This window comes from Chiloscyllium punctatum, chromosome 48 (genome assembly GCF_047496795.1).
Source record: "Chiloscyllium punctatum isolate Juve2018m chromosome 48, sChiPun1.3, whole genome shotgun sequence".
NCBI lineage: Eukaryota > Metazoa > Chordata > Chondrichthyes > Orectolobiformes > Hemiscylliidae > Chiloscyllium > Chiloscyllium punctatum.
The window spans coordinates 53,139,756-53,160,730 of NC_092786.1; the positions used below are offsets into that span (position 1 = coordinate 53,139,756).

General features: G+C 44.9%; 1 long non-coding RNA gene across 1 annotated transcript in view; it reads right to left on the minus strand.

Moving 5' to 3' along the window:
* Nucleotides 1-19,937, minus strand: part of LOC140469040 (uncharacterized) — a 110,694-nt gene extending 90,757 nt beyond the window's left edge. Inside the window, exons 1-2 of the long non-coding RNA XR_011955931.1 lie at nt 19,833-19,937; nt 5,034-5,141 (exon numbers count right to left, since the gene is read on the minus strand). This is a non-coding gene — a long non-coding RNA (uncharacterized lncRNA). The remainder of the gene's footprint in view (nt 1-5,033; nt 5,142-19,832) is intronic.
* Nucleotides 19,938-20,975: the final 1,038 nt, after the last annotated feature.

Here is a 20,975-nt window from a genome sequence, read left to right on the forward strand (position 1 = left end):
ACACACACACACACACACTCTCTCTCCTCATACAGACACTCCCACACACACACTCTCTCTCCTCATACAGACACTCCCACACACACACACACACACACTCTCTCTCTCCTCATACAGACACTCCCACACACATACACACACACACTCTCTCTCCTCATACAGACACTCCCACACACACACACACACACACTCTCTCTCCTCATACAGACACTCCCACACACACACTCTCTCTCCTCATACAGACACTCCCACACACACACACACACACACTCTCTCTCCTCATACAGACACTCCCACACACATACACACACACACTCTCTCTCCTCATACAGACACTCCCACACACACATACACACACACTCTCTCTCCTCATACAGACACTCCCACACACACACACACACACACTCTCTCTCCTCATACAGACACTCCCACACACACATACACACACACACTCTCTCCTCATACAGACACTCCCACACACACATACACACACACTCTCTCTCCTCATACAGACACTCCCACACACACACATACACACACACACTCTCTCCTCATACAGACACTCCCACACACACACATACGCACACACACTCTCTCCTCATACAGACACTCCCACACACACACATACACACACACACACTCTCTCCTCATACAGACACTCCCACACACACATACACACACACTCTCTCTCCTCATACAGACACTCCCACACACATACACACACACACTCTCTCTCCTCATACAGACACTCCCACACACACACACACACACACACACTCTCTCCTCATACAGACACTCCCACACACACATACACACACACTCTCTCTCCTCATACAGACACTCCCACACACACATACACACACACTCTCTCTCCTCATACAGACACTCCCACACACACATACACACACACTCTCTCTCCTCATACAGACACTCCCACACACACACATACACACACACTCTCTCTCCTCATACAGACACTCCCACACACACATACACACACACACTCTCTCTCCTCATACAGACACTCCCACACACACACACACATACACACTCTCTCTCTCCTCATACAGACACTCCCACACACACACATACACACACACTCTCTCTCCTCATACAGACACTCCCACACACACACACACACACACACACACACTCTCTCTCCTCATACAGACACTCCCACACACACACACACACACTCTCTCCTCATACAGACACTCCCACACACACACACACACTCTCTCTCCTCATACAGACACTCCCACACACACACACACACACACTCTCTCTCCTCATACAGACACTCCCACACACACATACACACACACTCTCTCTCCTCATACAGACACTCCCACACACACATACACACACACACTCTCTTCTCATACAGACACTCCCACACACACATACACACACACACTCTCTCTCCTCATACGGACACTCCCACACACACATACACACACACTCTCTCTCCTCATACAGACACTCCCACACACACACATACACACACACACACTCTCTTCTCATACAGACACTCCCACACACACACACACACACACTCTCTCTCCTCATACAGACACTCCCACACACACACACACACACACACTCTCTCCTCATACAGACACTCCCACACACACACACTCTCTTCTCATACAGACACTCCCACACACACATACACACACACTCTCTCTCCTCATACAGACACTCCCACACACACATACACACACACTCTCTCTCCTCATACAGACACTCCCACACACACACATACACACACACACTCTCTCTCCTCATACAGACACTCGCCCACACACACACACACACACTCTCTCCTCATACAGACACTCCCACACACACACACACACACACTCTCCTCATACAGACACTCCCACACACACACACACACACACTCTCTTCTCATACAGACACCCCCACACACACACACACACACTCTCTCTCCTCATACAGACACTCCCACACACACACACACACACTCTCTTCTCATACAGACACTCCCACACACACATACACACACACACTCTCTCTCCTCATACAGACACTCCCACACACATACACACACACACTCTCTCTCCTCATACAGACACTCCCACACACACACACACACACACACTCTCTCTCCTCATACAGACACTCCCACACACACACTCACACACACACTCTCTCTCCTCATACAGACACTCCCACACACACACACACACACACACTCTCTCTCCTCATACAGACACTCCCACACACACACACACACACTCTCTCCTCATACAGACACTCCCACACACACACTCTCTTCTCATACAGACACTCCCACACACACATACACACACACACTCTCTCTCCTCATACAAACACTCCCACACACACACTCTCTCTCTCCTCATACAGACACTCCCACACACACACATACACACACACTCTCTCTCCTCATACAGACACTCCCACACACACACACACACACACTCTCTCTCTCCTCATACAGACACTCCCACACACACACACACTCTCTCTCCTCATACAGACACTCCCACACACACACACACACACACACTCTCTCCTCATACAGACACTCCCACACACACACACACACACTCTCTCTCCTCATACAGACACTCCCACACACACATACACACACACTCTCTCTCCTCATACTGACACTCCCACACACACATACACACACACACTCTCTTCTCATACAGACACTCCCACACACACACATACACACACACACTCTCTCTCCTCATACAGACACTCCCACACACACATACACACACACACTCTCTCTCCTCATACAGACACTCCCACACACACATACACACACACTCTCTCTCCTCATACAGACACTCCCACACACACACATACACACACACACTCTCTCTCCTCATACAGACACTCCCACACACACATACACACACACTCTCTCTCCTCATACTGACACTCCCACACACACATACACACACACACTCTCTTCTCATACAGACACTCCCACACACACACATACACACACACACTCTCTCTCCTCATACAGACACTCCCACACACACATACACACACACACTCTCTCTCCTCATACAGACACTCCCACACACACACACACACACACACTCTCTCTCCTCATACAGACACTCCCACACACACACTCACACACACACTCTCTCTCCTCATACAGACACTCCCACACACACACACACACACACACTCTCTCTCCTCATACAGACACTCCCACACACACACACACACACACTCTCTCCTCATACAGACACTCCCACACACACACTCTCTTCTCATACAGACACTCCCACACACACACACACACACACTCTCTCTCCTCATACAGACACTCCCACACACACACACACACACACTCTCTCTCTCCTCATACAGACACTCCCACACACACACACACACACACTCTCTCTCCTCATACAGACACTCCCACACACACACACACACACACACTCTCTCCTCATACAGACACTCCCACACACACACACACACACACTGTCTTCTCATACAGACACTCGCACACACACATACACACACACACTCTCTCTCCTCATACAGACACTCCCACACACATACACACACACACTCTCTCTCCTCATACAGACACTCCCACACACACACACACACACACACACACACTCTCTCTCCTCATACAGACACTCCCACACACACATACACACACACTCTCTCTCCTCATACAGACACTCCCACACACACACACACACACTCTCTCTCCTCATACAGACACTCCCACACACACACACACACACACACTCTCTCTCCTCATACAGACACTCCCACACACACACACACACACACTCTCTCTCCTCATACAGACACTCCCACACACACACACACACACACACTCTCTCCTCATACAGACACTCCCACACACACACACACACACACTGTCTTCTCATACAGACACTCGCACACACACATACACACACACACTCTCTCTCCTCATACAGACACTCCCACACACATACACACACACACTCTCTCTCCTCATACAGACACTCCCACACACACATACACACACACTCTCTCTCCTCATACAGACACTCCCACACACACATACACACACACTCTCTCTCCTCATACAGACACTCCCACACACACACACTCTCTCTCCTCATACAGACACTCCCACACACACACATACACACACACACACTCTCTTCTCATACAGACACTCCCACACACACACACATACACACACTCTCTCCTCATACAGACACTCCCACACACACACATACACACACACACTCTCTCTCCTCATACAGACACTCCCACACACACACATACACACACACACTCTCTCTCCTCATACAGACACTCCCACACACACACACACACTCTCTCTCCTCATACAGACACTCCCACACACACACACACTCTGTCTCCTCATACAGACACTCCCACACACACACACACACACACTCTCTCTCCTCATACAGACACTCCCACACACACACTCTCTCCTCATACAGACACTCCCACACACACACATACACACACACACTCTCTCTCCTCATACAGACACTCCCACACACACACACACACACACTCTCTCCTCATACAGACACTCCCACACACACACACACACGCACACTCTCTCTCCTCATACAGGCACTCACACACACACACAGGCACACACTCTCTCTCCTCATACAGACACTCCCACACACACACACACACACACACTCTCTCTCCTCATACAGGCAATCCCACACACACACTCATATACACTCTCTGTTGCTCATACAGACACTCCCACACACACACATGTACACACACAGTTACCCCTCATACAGACACTCCCACACACACACATGTACACACACAGTTACCCCTCATACAGGCACTCACACGCACACATACACACTCTCTCCTCATACAGGCACTCCCACACACACATACACATATAGGTGCATGTGCATGATAACACACAGGCACATAATAATTAGTCTAGGAACAAGGGATGTAATAAATTGATGGCCTGGGTTAGTGAGTGTTACCTGACAACAAGATTCCATTTGTGACTTTAACTGAAGATACCTTCCAAGACTTGAAGTGGGACAGACGGGTATAGAGTTGATTGTGGTTGACATCAAGAGAGGTTCCAGCTTTTTTTGGATGAACAAAGAACAAAGAAAGTTACAGCACAGAAACAGGCCCTTCGGCCCCCCCCCCCCAAGCTTGTGCTGATCCAGATCCTCTATCTAAACCTGTCACCTATTTTCTAAGGGTCTGTATCCTTTTGCTCCCTGCCCATTCATGTATCTGTCTAGATACATCTTAAATGATGCTATCGTGCCAGCTTCTATAACCTCCGCTGGTAAAGTGTTCCAGGCATCCACCACCCTCTATGTAAAGAGCTTTTCACACATATCTCCCCTAAACCTTTCCCCTCACACCTTGGACTCATCATCCCTAAGAAATTGAATCCCCCACTCTGGGAAAAACCTTCTTGCTATCCACCCTGTCTATTCCTCTCATGATTTGTTCAACCTCAATCAGGTCCCCCTCAACCTCTGTCTTTTCTGATGAAAATAATCCTAATCTACTCAACCTCTCTTCATAGCTAGCACCCTCCATACCAGCCAACACCTTAGTAAACAGCCTCTGCACTCTCTCCAAAGCATCCACTTCCTTTAAGTAATGTGGTGACCAGAACAGTACGCAGTATTACAATTGTGGCCAAACCAAACTCTTATACAACTGTAATATGGCCTGCCACCTCTTGTACTCAATACCCTGTCTGATGAAGGAAAGCATACTGTATGCCTTCTTGACCACTCTATTGACCTGCGTTGTCACCTTCAGGGTACAATGGACCTGAACACCCAGATCTCTCTCTACATCAATTTTTCCCAAGGCTTTTCCATTTACCATATTGTTCACTCTTGAATGCGATTGTCCAAAATGCATCACCTCGCATTTGCCCAGATTGAACTCCATCTGCCAATTCTCCACCCTACTCTCCAACCTATCTATATTCTGCTGTATTTTCTGACAGTCCCCTTCACTATCTGTTACTCCACCAATCTTAGTGTCATTTGCAAACTCGCTAATCAGACCACCTATACCTTCCTCTAGATCATTTTCATTTCTCACAAACCACAGTGGTCCCAGCGCAGATCCCTCTGGAACACTGGTCACAGTTTTCCATTTTGAGAAACTCCCTTCAACGGTACGGTGGTTCAGTGGTTAGCACTGCTGGCTCACAGCGCCAGGGAACCTGGGTTCGATTCCAGCCTCGGGTGACTGTCTGTGTGGAGTTTGCACGTTCCTCTCGTGTCTGTATGAGTTTCCTCCCACAGTCCAAAGATGTGCAAGTCAGGTGGATTGGCCATGCTAAATTGCCCATAGTGTTAGGTGCATTATTCAGGGGTAAATGTAGGGTAGGGGAAATGGGTCTGGGTGGGTTACTGTTCAGAGGGTCAATGTGGGCCTGTTGGGCTGAAGAGTCTGTGTCCATACTGTAAGCACTCTAAACGTCCTACTTTCTGTCTCCTGCAGCCAGTTCTCTATCCATCCAGTGAGTACATCCTGGATCCCGTAAGACTTCACTTTCTCCATCAGTCCTCCCATGTGGAATCTTATCAAATGCCTTACTGAAGTCTGTGTATATGACATCCACAGCCCTTCCCTCATCAACCAACTTTGTCACTTTTTCAAAGAATTTTATTAAGTTAGTAAGACATGACCTTCCCCGCACAAAACTATGTTGCTTATCACTGATAAGCCCATTTCCTTTCAAATGTAAATAGAGCCTATCCCTCAGTATCTTCTCCAGCAGTGTCCCTACCACTGAGGTCAGGCTCACCAGTCTATAATTACCCGGAGTATCCCTGCTACCCTTCTTAAACAAGGGGACAACATTTGCATTTCTCCAGTCCTCTGGGACCTCACCCGTGTTCGAGGATGCTGCAAAGATATCTGTTAAGGTCCCAACTATTTCCTCTGCCCCTTCCCTTGGTAACCTGGGATCGATCCCATCCAGACCTGGGGAATTATCCACCTTAATGCCTTTTAGAATACCCAACACTTCCTCCCTCCTTATGCCAACTTGACTGAGAGTAATCAAATATCTATCCCTAAACTCAACATCCATCATGTCCCTCTCCTTGGCGAATAGCGATGCAAAGTACTCATTAATAATCTCACCCATTTTCTCTGACTCCATGCATAACTTTCCTCCTTTGTCCTTGAGTGGGTCAATCCTTTCTCTAGTACCCTATTGCTCCTTGTCTATGAATAGGAGGCTTTGGGATTTTCCTTAACCCTGGTTGTTAAAGATATTTCATGACCCCTTTTACCCCTCTTAATTCTTCATTTCAGATTGGTCTTACATTTCCAATATTCTTCCAAAGCTTCATCTGTCTTCCGTTGCCTAGACCTTATGTACTCTTCCTTTTACCTCTTAGCCAGTCTTACAATTTCACCTGTTATCCATGGTTCCTTAATCTTGCCATTTCTATCTTTCATTTTCACAGGGACATATCTGTTCTGCACTCTCTTTAAAAGCCTCCCACGTATCAAATGTGGATGTACCTTCAAACAACTGCTCCCAATCTACATTCTCCAGCTCCTGCTAAATTTTGTTATAGTTGGCCTTCCCCCAATTTAGCACTCTTCCTTTAGGACCACCTTTGTCTTTGTCCATGATTATTCTAAAACTCATGGAATTGTGTTCACTATTCCCAAAGTAATCCCCGAGTGAAACTTCAATCACCTGGCTGGACTGATTCCCCAACACCAGGTCCAGTATGGCCCCTTCCTGAGTTGGACTATTTACATACTGCTCTAGAAAACCCTCCTGGATGCTGCTTACACATTCTGCTTCATCTGGATCTCTAACACTAAGTGAATCCCAGTCAATGTTGAGAAAATTAAAATCTCCTATCACCACCATCCTTTTGCTCCTACATCTTTCCATAATCTGTTTACATATTTGTACCTCTATCTCCTGCTCACTGTTGGGAGGCCTTAGGACAGCCCCAACATTGTTACCGCACCCTTGCTATTTCTGAGCTCTGCCCATATTGCCTCACTGCTCATGTCCTGTATAATGCCCTCATTCAGCGCAACTGTGATTTTCTCTCTCCCCTTTTTCCTCCCTCTCTCTCCTGCCTGAAGCATTGAAATCCTGGGATTTTTAATTGCCAATCACGCCCTTTCCTCAACCAAGTCTCAGTAATTGCAATAATATCATACTCCCAAGTGGTAATCCAAGCCCTAAGTTCATCTGTTTTACCTACTACACTTCTCTCATTAAAGCAAATGCACCTCAGACCACCTGTCCCTTTGTGTTCATTGTCTGCTCCCTGCCTCCTCTTCCCCTTCGTCACGTTGACTTCATTATCTAGTTCCTTACAGGCTTTAGTTACTATCTCTTTATTGTTCACTAACCTCCTGATTTGGTTCTTATCCCCTTGTCACATTAGTTCAAACCCTCCCCAACAGCATTAACAAAAACACCCCCAAGAACATTGGTACCAGTCTGGCCCAGCTGTAGACCGTCCAATTTGTAATAGTCCCACCTTCTCCAGAACTGAACCCAATGTCCCAAAAAGCCATGCATTCATCTTGCCTATTCTTTCATTTCTACTCTGACTAGCACGTGGCACTGGTAGCAATTCTGAGATTACCTCTGAGGTCCTACTTTTTAACTTAGCTCCTAACTCCCTAAATTCTGCTTGTAGGACATCATCCTTTTTTTTAAACCTGTATCATTGGTGCCTTTATGCACCATAATAACTGGCTGTTCACCCTCCCCCTGCAGCCAGTCTGAGACATCCCTGACCCGTGCACCTGGGTGACAACATACCAATCGGGAGTTTTGTTTTTGACCACAGAACTGCCTATCTACTCCCCTTACAACTGAATCCCCTATGACTATAGCCCTTCCCACACTTTCTCTCGCCCCTCTGTACAGCAGAGCCATGAACCTGGCTACTGTTGCTTTCCCCTGGTGAGCCATCTACCCCCAACAGTATGCAAAACGGTATACTTGTTTTGGAGAGAGATGACTCCAGGGGTCACCTGCACTACCTTCCTGCTCTTTCTCTGCCTTTTGGTCACCTGTTCCCTTTCTTCTTCAGCAATCCTAATCTGCGGTGTGACCAATTCGCTAAATGTGCTATCCACGACTTCCTCAGAATCGCGGATGCTTCAGAGTGAGTCCATTCGCAGCTCCAGAGCCGTCATGTGGTCTAACAAGAGCTGCAGCTGGACACACTTCCTGCATGTGAAGGAAACAGGGACAACAGCCGTGTTCCTGAGCTCCCACATTGAGCAAAAGGACCATAACATGGATTTGAGATCCCCTGCCATTTTTACTCTTAAGCTTAACTTAGTCCAACTATAATATCAAATCATAGATAAATGGATAACCTGATTTGATCTCAGCCTGAACGATTCTGACTTCCAATGATCAATGCCTCACGTGGGCTGCGGGATGGCTAGGCAGCTGTGTAGGATATCTGGATAGCTGTGTGGGAGATATCTGGATAGCTGTATGGGATATCGGGATAGCTGTGGGAGATATCGGAGCAGTTGTGAGGAATAAGTGGGCAGCTGTGTGGGATATTGTACAGCTCTTTCCACCAATTTCTGTCAACTAGTGATTGGCCAACCTTACACCCCTATGATGGGGCGAGAAATCAGCTGTGGAATTTAGAATGCATTTGGAAATTAAATTATGCTGGGTTTGTTTCTCACTCACAATCCATCCACTTTCTCCAAACAGTGTAGATCTAACGACCTGTATAATTCCAGTTATCAAATTGGTCTTACTTCACTAAGTGGGTGGCATGGTGGCTCAGTGGTTAGCACTGCTGCCTCACAGCACCAGGGACCCAGGTTCAACTCCAGCCTTGGATGACTGTCTGTGTGGAGTTTGCACATTCTCTGTGTGGGTTTCCTCCGGGTGCTCCAGTTTCCTCCCATAGTCCAAAGATGTGCCAATCAGGTGAATTGGCCATGCTAAATTGCCCATAGTGTTAGGTGCATTAGTTAGAGGGAAATGGGTCTGGGTGGATTACTCTTCGGAGGGTTGGTGTGGACTGGTTGGGCAGAAGGGCTGTTTCCACACTGTAGGGAATCTAATCTAAATGTGTTTTTTGAGATCTTTTGTTTGTCTCAAGGTAATCAACAGAAGTCCTGACAATTGGAATGTGTGTCATATCAGGCAATATCAAGTACTCCCAAGTCATAGATCAAGGCCAATGCAGTGCAAAGCTTCCTTTACTCACAAAAAATATTAATCATTTGTCTATAAATGTGATGCTGGCTTTCATTTGTTGCACCACATGCAATTGTGAGTAGAAACACTGGCCTATACATCCATGGCTGAGAGTATTACATATTTTCTCACTGGCAATTCTGGGTAAGCTTAATCAGGCATTTACAGAAGAGTTTAGTACAATTCTGTTTCGCAGAATTTAAATATAAGCTGCACATTTTTGAAGATAATATAATGTCTCCTCTCAATAAAGAGTTCCATTTGAAAGTTGCATTCTTGTGTTGGTGAGAATTGTCGAAATGAATTGCTGCTGGGAACTGCCTAGTGAAAAGAATGCTTTACATATAAAAAAAGTGAAGTGGATCACTGGATCTCCCGCTATTGTGCTTTTAGTCTGATCATATCCTAATGGATCATACACTCCTTCCTCCAAAAGTGGCTCCAGCAGGTAACAATCAGGTTTTTGCAATCATTTCAGCTTTCACATTGTGAATGAAACTTTAAAAAAAACAGATTGAATGAGCAGTGTGGACTCTGAGCTCTCCAGAGTGTTATGGAAGGCTTGATCTTCTTCACGTGCTAGCCACTGTGCAAGAATTCCAGGTGAGCCCGACTCTGAGATACTGCTCAGCCAGCCAGCCAGGCTGTCAAGGTCTGTGTTTGGGCTCTTGGGGCACAGTTATGGTGTCCCTATTTCTGGGCCAGAAGATCAACTCCCATAATATGTCTGACTAGCTGGGTTAAAAAATATCTGCAAGGTCGGCATTTTTACGAAAGAAACAAAAAAACCTTTGGTTTTAAACCAAAGAATCCTGTCTGTGCTAAATGAACATAAAAGATTCCATAGCACTCTTCTGAATGGTAAGGTCCTGGGGAGTGTTGCTAAACAACGTGACCTTGGGGTGCAGGTTGATAGTTTCTTGAAAGTAGAGTTGCAGGTAGATAGGAAAATGAAGAAGGCATTTGATATACTTTCCTTTATTAGTCAGTGCATTGAGCATAGCAGTTGGGAGGGCATGTTACGGCTGTACAGGAGAGACGCTAAGACAAGCCAGGAAATGGGAATCCTGTGCCAACCACCTAAGCGCCAAATACACCTACGAGCAGGACATTGGTTAGATCACTTTTGGAATACTGTGTATAATTCTGATTTCTGCTATAGGAAGGATATTGTGAAACTTGAAAGGGTTCAGAAAAGATTTACAAGGATGTTGCCAGGGTTGGAGGATTTGAGCTATAGGGAGAGGCTGAATAGGCTGGGGATGTTATCCCTGGAGAGTTGGAGGCTGAGGGGTGACCTTATATAGATTTATAAAATCATGAGGGGCATGGATAGGGTAAATAGTCATGGTCTTTTCCCCAGGGTAGTGGGAGTCCAAAACTAGAGAGTATAAGTTTAAGGTGAGAGGAGAAAGATTTAAAAAGGACCTAAGGTGCAACTTTTTCACACAGAGGGTGGTGCGTGTATGGAATAAGAGGAAGTGGTGAAGGATGGTACAATTACAACATTTAAAAGGCATCTGGATGGGTGTATGAATAGTAAAGGTTTGAAGGGATATGGGCCAAATGCTGGCAGTTGGGACTAGATTAATTTAGGATATCTGGTTGGCATGGACGAGTTAGACCGAAGTGTCTGTTTCCGTGCTATACATCTCTATAACTCTATGACTCTAACTGTATGTGGGATATTTCTGAACACAAATGTGTCCTCCTGCCATTTACAGCATTGACAGCTGGTGACCATCAGACATGTATGACTCCTGATTGGTTATTCCTAGGCACTTAGTTCACAGCTAGACACAAGAGCACAGCATGAGTGAGAGGGAGTGACTGTGACCGCTGTTGTAATTTTATTTGATTCATTCACAGGATGTGGGCACCACTGACTAGGTCAGCATTTGTTACCCATCCCTAAATGCCCAGAGGGCAATTGAGAATCAACCACACTTTGCTGCGTGGTTTGCTGTGTGAATCAGATCAAGTTGAATGAAAGCTGCATAGTGAGATGCTGATTCTGGTGGGTCTAAGTAAAAAGTCACTCATTGTTATCATCAATATACGGGAGGCAAACCAAACAAAGAGAAAGGAGACCTTGCAATGTAGCAGTAAGCTGGGTTGCAATTGTTCAGACTGGGTCTTCCAATCTCATTAGGTGGTCTCAAAGTGTAATGAAAGCCAAATGATACTGTCCTGGTTTAAATCCACAGCCGGTAACTCCCTGGTGTTGTCCCCTAGTGGGATCTGGATTGAATCTTCAACTCCCCCAGACTGATTTACAATCTCCCTCCTCAGTGGGAAGTACTGAACACAGGCTGGCTGAGTGTTGTGGTGTCACAGGGTGTAGAGAGAGTTAAGGGACAGGACAGCTGGTCTTGTAGGTGCTAATAATGAGCAGAATGCCCAAGGTGTCCAGGTCATCAACAACTGGACAGCAAAGGCGGGGGGGTGACAATTTGTTTAGTTGGATTCACATGTCGACCTGATCAGGTAAGTACAGCAGTTTCCCTCCATAAAGGACATTAGAAGGACATCACAATTTTGACAAAGGTGTATCCTTGCAGATGACCCAGAGAAATGGAACAAACATCTTCCATTTTCAATGACTATATAGATCTTTATTGGAAGGAACATAAGCAAAGTAATTGGATCAAGCCTGGTTCCCAGTGGGAATGAGCATTGAGTATAAAGCTACTGATGCTTAGTAATCTTAGTCAGATGGTGAGAGCTGCAAAGTACACAGTGATCCGATAATGTCTAAGCAATGCTGTAGGTATTTTAATTAACCTGCTTAGGTATATGATGTGGTAGGACCATTGTCTGAGGTCTTTCTGCTGAAGTTAAATTGGGGGTCTGTTCCATTATCAAACCCTCCAACACCTCAATTGTGTGTAAATATAATCTTACACAAGTAAGAGAAGCCTTTGGTTTGTTGGGATAGAGTCAAACTCCAATGTTTGTTTGCTTCCTGAACTGCGTTTATGCCTACGCATATATACATAAAGCTTTTTTTGTGAATAAACTATATTTTTGAAATTAAAAGGAGACAAACCTCCAGCACAAGCAGGACTTGGACCCTAACCTTTGAGTTCAGAGGTTAGGACACTACCACTGGGTCATAAGAAGCCCTTATAAACAACATTGTCTCTGGAGTTTAACATAAATGAAATCCAAAAGTGAAATATTTAGCTGCTATCTGCTGCTGGTCTTTAAATGACATGTTTAACAGGACAGGTCTGGCAGACAGCCCAGAAAGAAAGGAAAGAAGGCTTGCATTTATATAGCACAACTTCAGGACAGCCCAAGGTAATCTGCAAACAATGCAGCACCTTGCTCACTGCTGCAAAGCAGAAATATGACACATTTGTGCACAGAAAGCTCCCACAAACAGAATAGTGCTATGAAAGTGCTTGTGTCCATGTGAGAGAACGGCCTTTACATCTCACCTGAAGGCCAGGTCAGGTACATTGGTCTCTTGTAGGCTGATTTCAAATCTGATGTCAACCCTCAGGAACTGCCAGGACCATTACCTGGAAAGCTGTGCTAAAATCAGGTCTTGTTGTCATTTGGTCACAAACCTTCCCAGGTCAATGTCTTCCCCTGAACCACACTCAGCCTCAGGAACCCAACAGCACCTGCGTGAATTCAGGGAAGGCCAATGACGACTTAGGTTTAATGTTTCAACTGAAAGATGGCATCACCAACAATGCAGTACTCCCTGTCAGCCTTCAACACAAGTCTCTGGAGGTAATAAATAATAGATAATAAATGGATAAGAAGTCGGATGCCTTCTTTAGTTTGTGTTTGCTATAAACAATTAATCTCTATTTTGTTTAGAATGTGTTAATGCCTCCAATACAATAAACAGGACAATCCGAACAGGTGTTCACTTACCTTACTTTACAAAGCATTCCCACTAAAGATGGGGAAGGCACATTGTTAACTTGGTGCGAAAAGTGTCAGTGCCTCATGAAAGCAAGAAGTGGAAACTTCTAGATGATTAATTAGCTTGTGTAAAGGAAAGCAAAATCAATCACCAGATTTCTGTTGGATCAATTTATGGTACAGTTAACTCAAACAGCAAACCAGATCAAGCTGCCACAGTGAGATGCTGATCCTGGTAGGTCTGAGTGCAAAGTCATTCATTATTGTCATCAATATACGGGAGGCAAACCAAACAAAGAGAAAGGAGGCCTTGCAGTGTAGCAGTAAGCTGGGTTGCAATTGTTCAGACTGGGTCTTCCAATCTCATTAGGTGGTCTCAAAGTGCAAGGAAAGCCAAATGATACTGTCCTGGTTTAAATCCACAGCCGGTAACTCCCTGGTGTTGTCCCCTAGTGGGATCTGGGTTGAATCTTCAACTCCCCCAGACTGATTTACAATCTCCCTGCTCAGTGGGAAGTACTGAACACAGGCTGGCTGAGTGTTGTGGTGTCACAGGGTGGAGAGAGAGTTAAGGGACAGGACAGCTGGTCTTGTAGGTGCTAATAATGAGCAGAATGCCCAAGGTATCCAGGTCATCAACAACTGGACAGCAAAGGGGGAGGTGACAATTTAGTTTCATTGACATTGCTTTGTGGCTTTTTGTGATTTAAGAGTGAATGGAGTGGGAACAATTTATTCAGGTTGTAATAGCTACAATGTAAATCTGTTAGAACATATTACAAATTATAATGCAGGGTCTCTTGGCTTTGAATGAGGTAAATCTTTATTTAAATAATCATTTTGCTATTTAAAACAAGAGGAACTAAGTATTTACCTATTAACATGATCCAGCTCAAATGTCATCTCACTTTTTGCACCCTGACATTCACATTATAATGGACTTCTGAGACCCAAACACAGGTTCCATCTCTGCACAAACACTTCAGGGCCCTAGCCTGTGTTACATGGGTGCAAACAGTTGCCTGTTCAATACATTTTCAGATACTAACAGTTGGGGCAGAATCACTAAATTGCACACTCGAACAATCTGAAGAAATCACACTGACTTTGCACGTTAGCTATGGGGAGAGGGGGCATTATACTATTGGAACGGACTTAACATTTTGTCATTCAAATGTCTTTTAGGGCTGAATATTCCCAGCTTATTAGAGATGGATCCAGAGAAGGTGGGAAGTGGAGAAAGGGGAGGTGGTAGGAAATTTCAGGGGAGCTGCATTGGGAAGTCGCAATCTCCAACAGAACAGCCAACCTGTCAAGTGCCATTTTCTAATCATACCAGTAGATTCCCACCATCCTTGGACAGTGCTGTAAGAAGCATTTTCCTTTTCCATGTCCTGGAAGATTACATTTAATGCCTTGCCAAGCCCACTACCAGGGTTCTGAACTGGAGTGTAGAGGAATCCCTGGTTATTACTCATTATTCAAACACTCCATCAATCCTCAATTAAGAGAAGACACCATCTCTTGGCTAATTGTACCTCAGACATTTAAACTGCTCTTGTGCTCCCTCTATTGGAAATAGAAGATGTAGTTTGGTCTTTCCATCGCAGTCAAGGGACATCATGGGATATGTTTGGATGAAAATTCAATGCTGCACAAAATGTGCTTCCCCGCCTGTGGTAATCATGTGACCTCTGCCATGATGTGCTCATCATAGACAGCCATCTTGCAGACAATATCAATCAAGACAGAGTGCAAACAATATCATACTCCATTAAGCTTGTAACATGGTGCCAGAAGTGGAGCTGAGGCTGAGAGTTGAAGAGCTGCAATAGAAGCATAGCTACTAAAAGAGGAACGCAGAAATATTCCGAGCTGCTGAAAGCTGCAATACATCTCTGAAAAGGAAAAGTAAACAACGAAGCAGACTGCAGCTACATAACAGGGGTAACTCACAATGTTAATGATGCAACACAGAAATTTCATTTGTTTGGATGAGAAGGGTGATATTTGAATGGAAATGCAAATCTGTACATAATACTTTCTAGCTTCCTGTAGTTGTGTGAGCTCAGTCAGGAGGCACACATTGCAGGGGGCTACCTTACAGGCAATCTAATAAAGACAGAGTATTGAACTCCACTGAGCCTTTAACCGAATAGCACTGTTATCTCTGAGCCATAGGTAGGGACATCAAGTCCCACTGAGGACTTCAGGATTATGCAAGAGTGCTCACATGGCCAAAGTAGGTGGCTAATCAGTTTGCAGTATCCTTCCAACATTCCATACCATTCCCTACGGATGGGAAGACTGTGAAGATTAGCAAACAAGCATGTTGCAAATTATGGAGCATTGTGGGATCAACGAGGACAAAAGACCACAATGTATTATCTTCATTGTTTTCCAGCAGTTACTGGTTGTAATTTGGAATTTCTTTCATGGTAAATGCATTAGTTCCTGTACCTCTCTGTACAGATCTTTGCTCAGCTGTACTAATGTCTCTTTATGTGGCTCGATGTAAAAGTATTGTCGTATAACCTTCCCGTGAAGTGCCTGGGGATCTTCATGAGTTTAAAAACTGTTACTCACATGCAAGTTGTTGTTGATGCTATTGAGGAACACTAATGTTTGTCAAATATGAGGCCTCTTGGATCAAAATGAAAGAAAGACTTGCAATTACATAGCACCTTTCACAACCTTAGAACATTCAACTCCTTAGTGTAGTCTGCGTTACAATGTAGGAAAAGCAACAGCCAATTTGTGCACAGCAAGATCCCACAAACTGCACTGGGATGATCTGATTTAATACAGCCATGGAGACATACACCATATAAACAGACCCTTCATTCCAACCTGTCCATGCTGACCATAATCCCAAACTAAACTAGTCCCATATTCCTACAAACATTTCTTATTCATGAACTTATCTGAATGTCTCTTAAATGTTCTTCTGGAAGTTCATTCCACACACGAACAGCTCTCTGTAAAAACATTGCAGCAGCTCATGGCTTTTTCTTAAATCTTTCTCCCCTCACCTTAAAAATATGCCCCCACAGTCTTGAAATCCCCCACCCTAGGGAAAAGATTAGATTCCCTACAGTGTGGAAACAGGCCCTTTGGCCCAACCAGTCCACACCAAACCTCCAAAGAGTAACCCATCCCCCTCTGACTAATGCACCTAATACTATGGGCAATTTAGCATGGCCAATTCACCTGATCGGCACATCTTTGGATTATGGGAGCAAACCCACACAGATACAGGGAGAATGTGCAAACTCCACACAGACAGTCACCTGAAGCTGGGATCAAACTTGGGACCTTGATACTATGATACAGCAGTGCTAACCACTGAGCCACCGGCCTTTCACCTGCCCTATACACCTCATGATTTTATATACCTCTATAAGGTCACCCCTCAACCTCTAGATGCTAGATGAGGGCTAACTATTAACAAGGACACTGAAAGTTGTTGGTTGAAATAGTAACACATATTCCTATACATCAACCAGAGAAAGTAGAAAATGAAGGCGTTATCCAAAACGTACCATCACTGAGAGCATAACACTCTCTCTCATACAGCACTGCAAGTGTCAAACATGGTTTCTCTGCTAATGTCTCCAGAGAGGGGCGTAAATTTGCAACTTTCAGGCACAGAGGCAAGATTACTACTGACTGAACTCTGGTGAATTTTTTAAAAATACTTGGCCGTCAGACCAGATGTATTTGGAAATATAACAGGGACTCCAATGGGGAGGTTTCTATATCGCGCGTGACACACTGCTGGAAACCATCATTTGGAGCCTAATTATAGACAGGGTTCAAATAACCTGCTAATCAAATCTCAGCATCCAGCAGAATCTTTCACCTTACCTTCTCAGCACTTCACTGGGAAACTGATGTAACCTCTGAGTCGCGTTTTGTTGCTATAATCACCACAGCTGTCAATCATCCTCTTACCCTAATTAAACCAGCTCAATCCAGTCTCTGGAGTAACTTCGATGCTTCATTTTTATAATGAAAAATAGATTTGACCTCCTGAGGCAGGTGTCCCGAAATAAGACAATTTTTATGACCAATTCTCTTTAACTAGGCCGGCCGGAGGCAGGATAACTCAGTGAGGGTTTCTTTTGCAAGTTCTCTAAAGTTGATGATAATTCTACTCAGATTCTGTTGCCTGACCTAAAGACCATAAGACATAGCGACGGAAGCAGGCCATTCAGCCCATTGTGTTTGCTCCACCACTCAATGAGATCATGGCTGGTTTGAGATGGGTGGCATGTTGGCTCAGTGGTTAGCCCTGCTGCCTCATAGTACCAGGGACCCAGGTTTGATTTCAGCCTCAGGTGACTGTCTGTGTGGAGTTTACACATTCTCCCTGTGTCTGCGTGGGTTTCCTCTGGGTGCTCCGGTTTTCTCCCACAATCCTAGGATGTGCAGGTTAGGTGAATTGGCCATGCTATAACGTTAGGTAAATCGTCAGGGGTAAATGTAGGAGAATGGGTCAGGGTGGAATACACTTCGGCGGGCCGGTGTGGACTTGTTGGGCCAAATGGCCTGTTTCCACACTGTAGGGAATCGAATATGGTCATCTTCAATTCCACTTTCCTGCCTGAACTCTTTATTCCCTTTCTGATGAAAAATTAATCTGTCTCAGCTTTGAACATCCTTAATAGGCCCCGCTGGTTAAAAAATCCACAGATTCATGATCCTCTGCAAAAAGTAATTCCTCCACATCTCCACCTTAAATGGATGATCCTTTACTCTGAGATGATGTCCTCTGGTCCTAGACTATTCTACAGGGGAGAACAACCATTCCTCATCTAGCCTGTCGAGTCCTAAGAATTTTGTATATTTTAATAAAGATATCTCTTTGCTTCTAAACTCCAACAAGTTCTAGCCCAACCAATTCACCTTATCCTCATGGGCAGCACGATCGCTCAATGGTTAGCACAGTGTCAGGGATCCAGGTTCGATTCCACCCTTCGGTGCACATTTTCCTTGTGGCTGTGTGGGTTTCCTCTGGGTGCTCTAGTTGCCTCCTACAGTCCACAGGTTAGGTGGATTGGCCCTGCTGAATTGCTCATAGTGTTCAGGGATGTGCAGGCTAGGTAGATTAACCATGGATAATGCAGTTACAGGGATCGGGGTGGGTCTGGGTGGGATGCTCTTCAGAGGGTCGGTGTAGACTCTATGGGCTGAATGGCCTGCTTCCACACTGTAGGGAATCTATGATTTATAATAAAACCTCTCCATACCTGGAAAAAAACCTTGTAAACTCCACAGGCACCAACAGATCTGCTGTATTTAAACTAATCTGAAAGGCTGGTTTACCAAGTGGGCTTTCACACCTGAGTCTATCCAAACACCCAGAGACAGTGTACCAGTGAAACTCGAGCAGTATGAGGCTGGTCATCAGGCAGCAGGAAGGAGTTAACCTCTCAGACATCACCCCCCCTCCTCGATACCAAACTCTACATATTCTAAACCTGTGTGACCAAGCACACAGAGTGATAGGCAGAAGATGCACGGTCTATCAGATGCTTATAATGCTTGAAGTCACATGATCAAAACTTACCCAACCCCCACCATCCTGGCCATACTTTGTAGCTCCCATTGAACATTTCAACAGAAAAAGAATTGCTTAAAATAAACTAAACCTTACTGTGGGAAAACAATATTTGGGAAATACCTTTCTCGTAGCCTTGTTGTGATGGAATTCCAGTAACCAGCACAATAATACCTCAATGTTTATAAGGTATGTTCTGGGGCCTTGTGAAAGTTTGCGCTGTGTCAGCACTTGTGCAGGAGCTGAGAACAGTCTCGCAAAAGAAGCATGATCTGACCGCGATCACTTTGCTATTTGTGAGAGCTTGCTGTGTATGAATTGGGTTGCTGGGTTTCAGGCATTACAACAATGGCTGGATCGCAGACCTCCTTCATTTATTGTTAAAAACACTTTAAGACATCCAATGGCTGTCAGAAGCAATACATTTTTCACTGAGTTGGCCAGGCTGTCTCTACCCTTTGAAAGAGTTATCAAATTAGTTTCACTCCCAGGGTTTCCTCAAACTGCATGCAAATCTTTCCTTTTCAGATATGAATCCAATTCTGCTATATTTATAACTGCCGTATTGCTAGATTGTGGTGTTCAGTATTAGTCTCTGGTGAAAAATTGCAGTGAGCACAGGGAGATGAAATACAAATTAAGAACTAAACATAAAAATGTATTGCTACCTCGGGATTCTCCAGTTTCGGCTTCAAAGTACCAGGGTTATCAGAAAGCATGCTGTGATGTAGAGAGGCAGGTCATATTAAAAGATTACCTTCCAGCTTTTTCCTTCTCTATTCCCCTGTCTGCAGCTGGAACACTCACTGTCAAAAGGTGCAATATGATCAGAAATTTGCCAGCAGTTTATACATTACTACTTGCACTTCGGATGTGTTCTCGGAGCTCTGATGATCTGCAGTCAGTCATTTTGTCATTTCGTAATTTAGGGGCAAGTTGCACGGTATCGAGAGTGATACAATAAGGGGACAGACCTTCATTCCTCAGCTCGTTTCAGCTCTGATCTCTGTGTGAACGGCCTCCAAGCATTTTGATTTTATTGTCAAGTAGATTTTACGGTAGGAATACAAGAAAATACATTTGTCATTGTTTTTAATAATTTATAAATAAGGGTAAAAAAGAAAGGTTATAGCATGAAGAGAGTGCCTCAGTCCTAAGCCAGCTCATCACCATAATTAATGCCTGAGTCACCATCCCTCCTCCACGACCTCACTACACCATCTACACAGGACCCAAACCAACATTGACGTCCAATGTTTGGGAGAA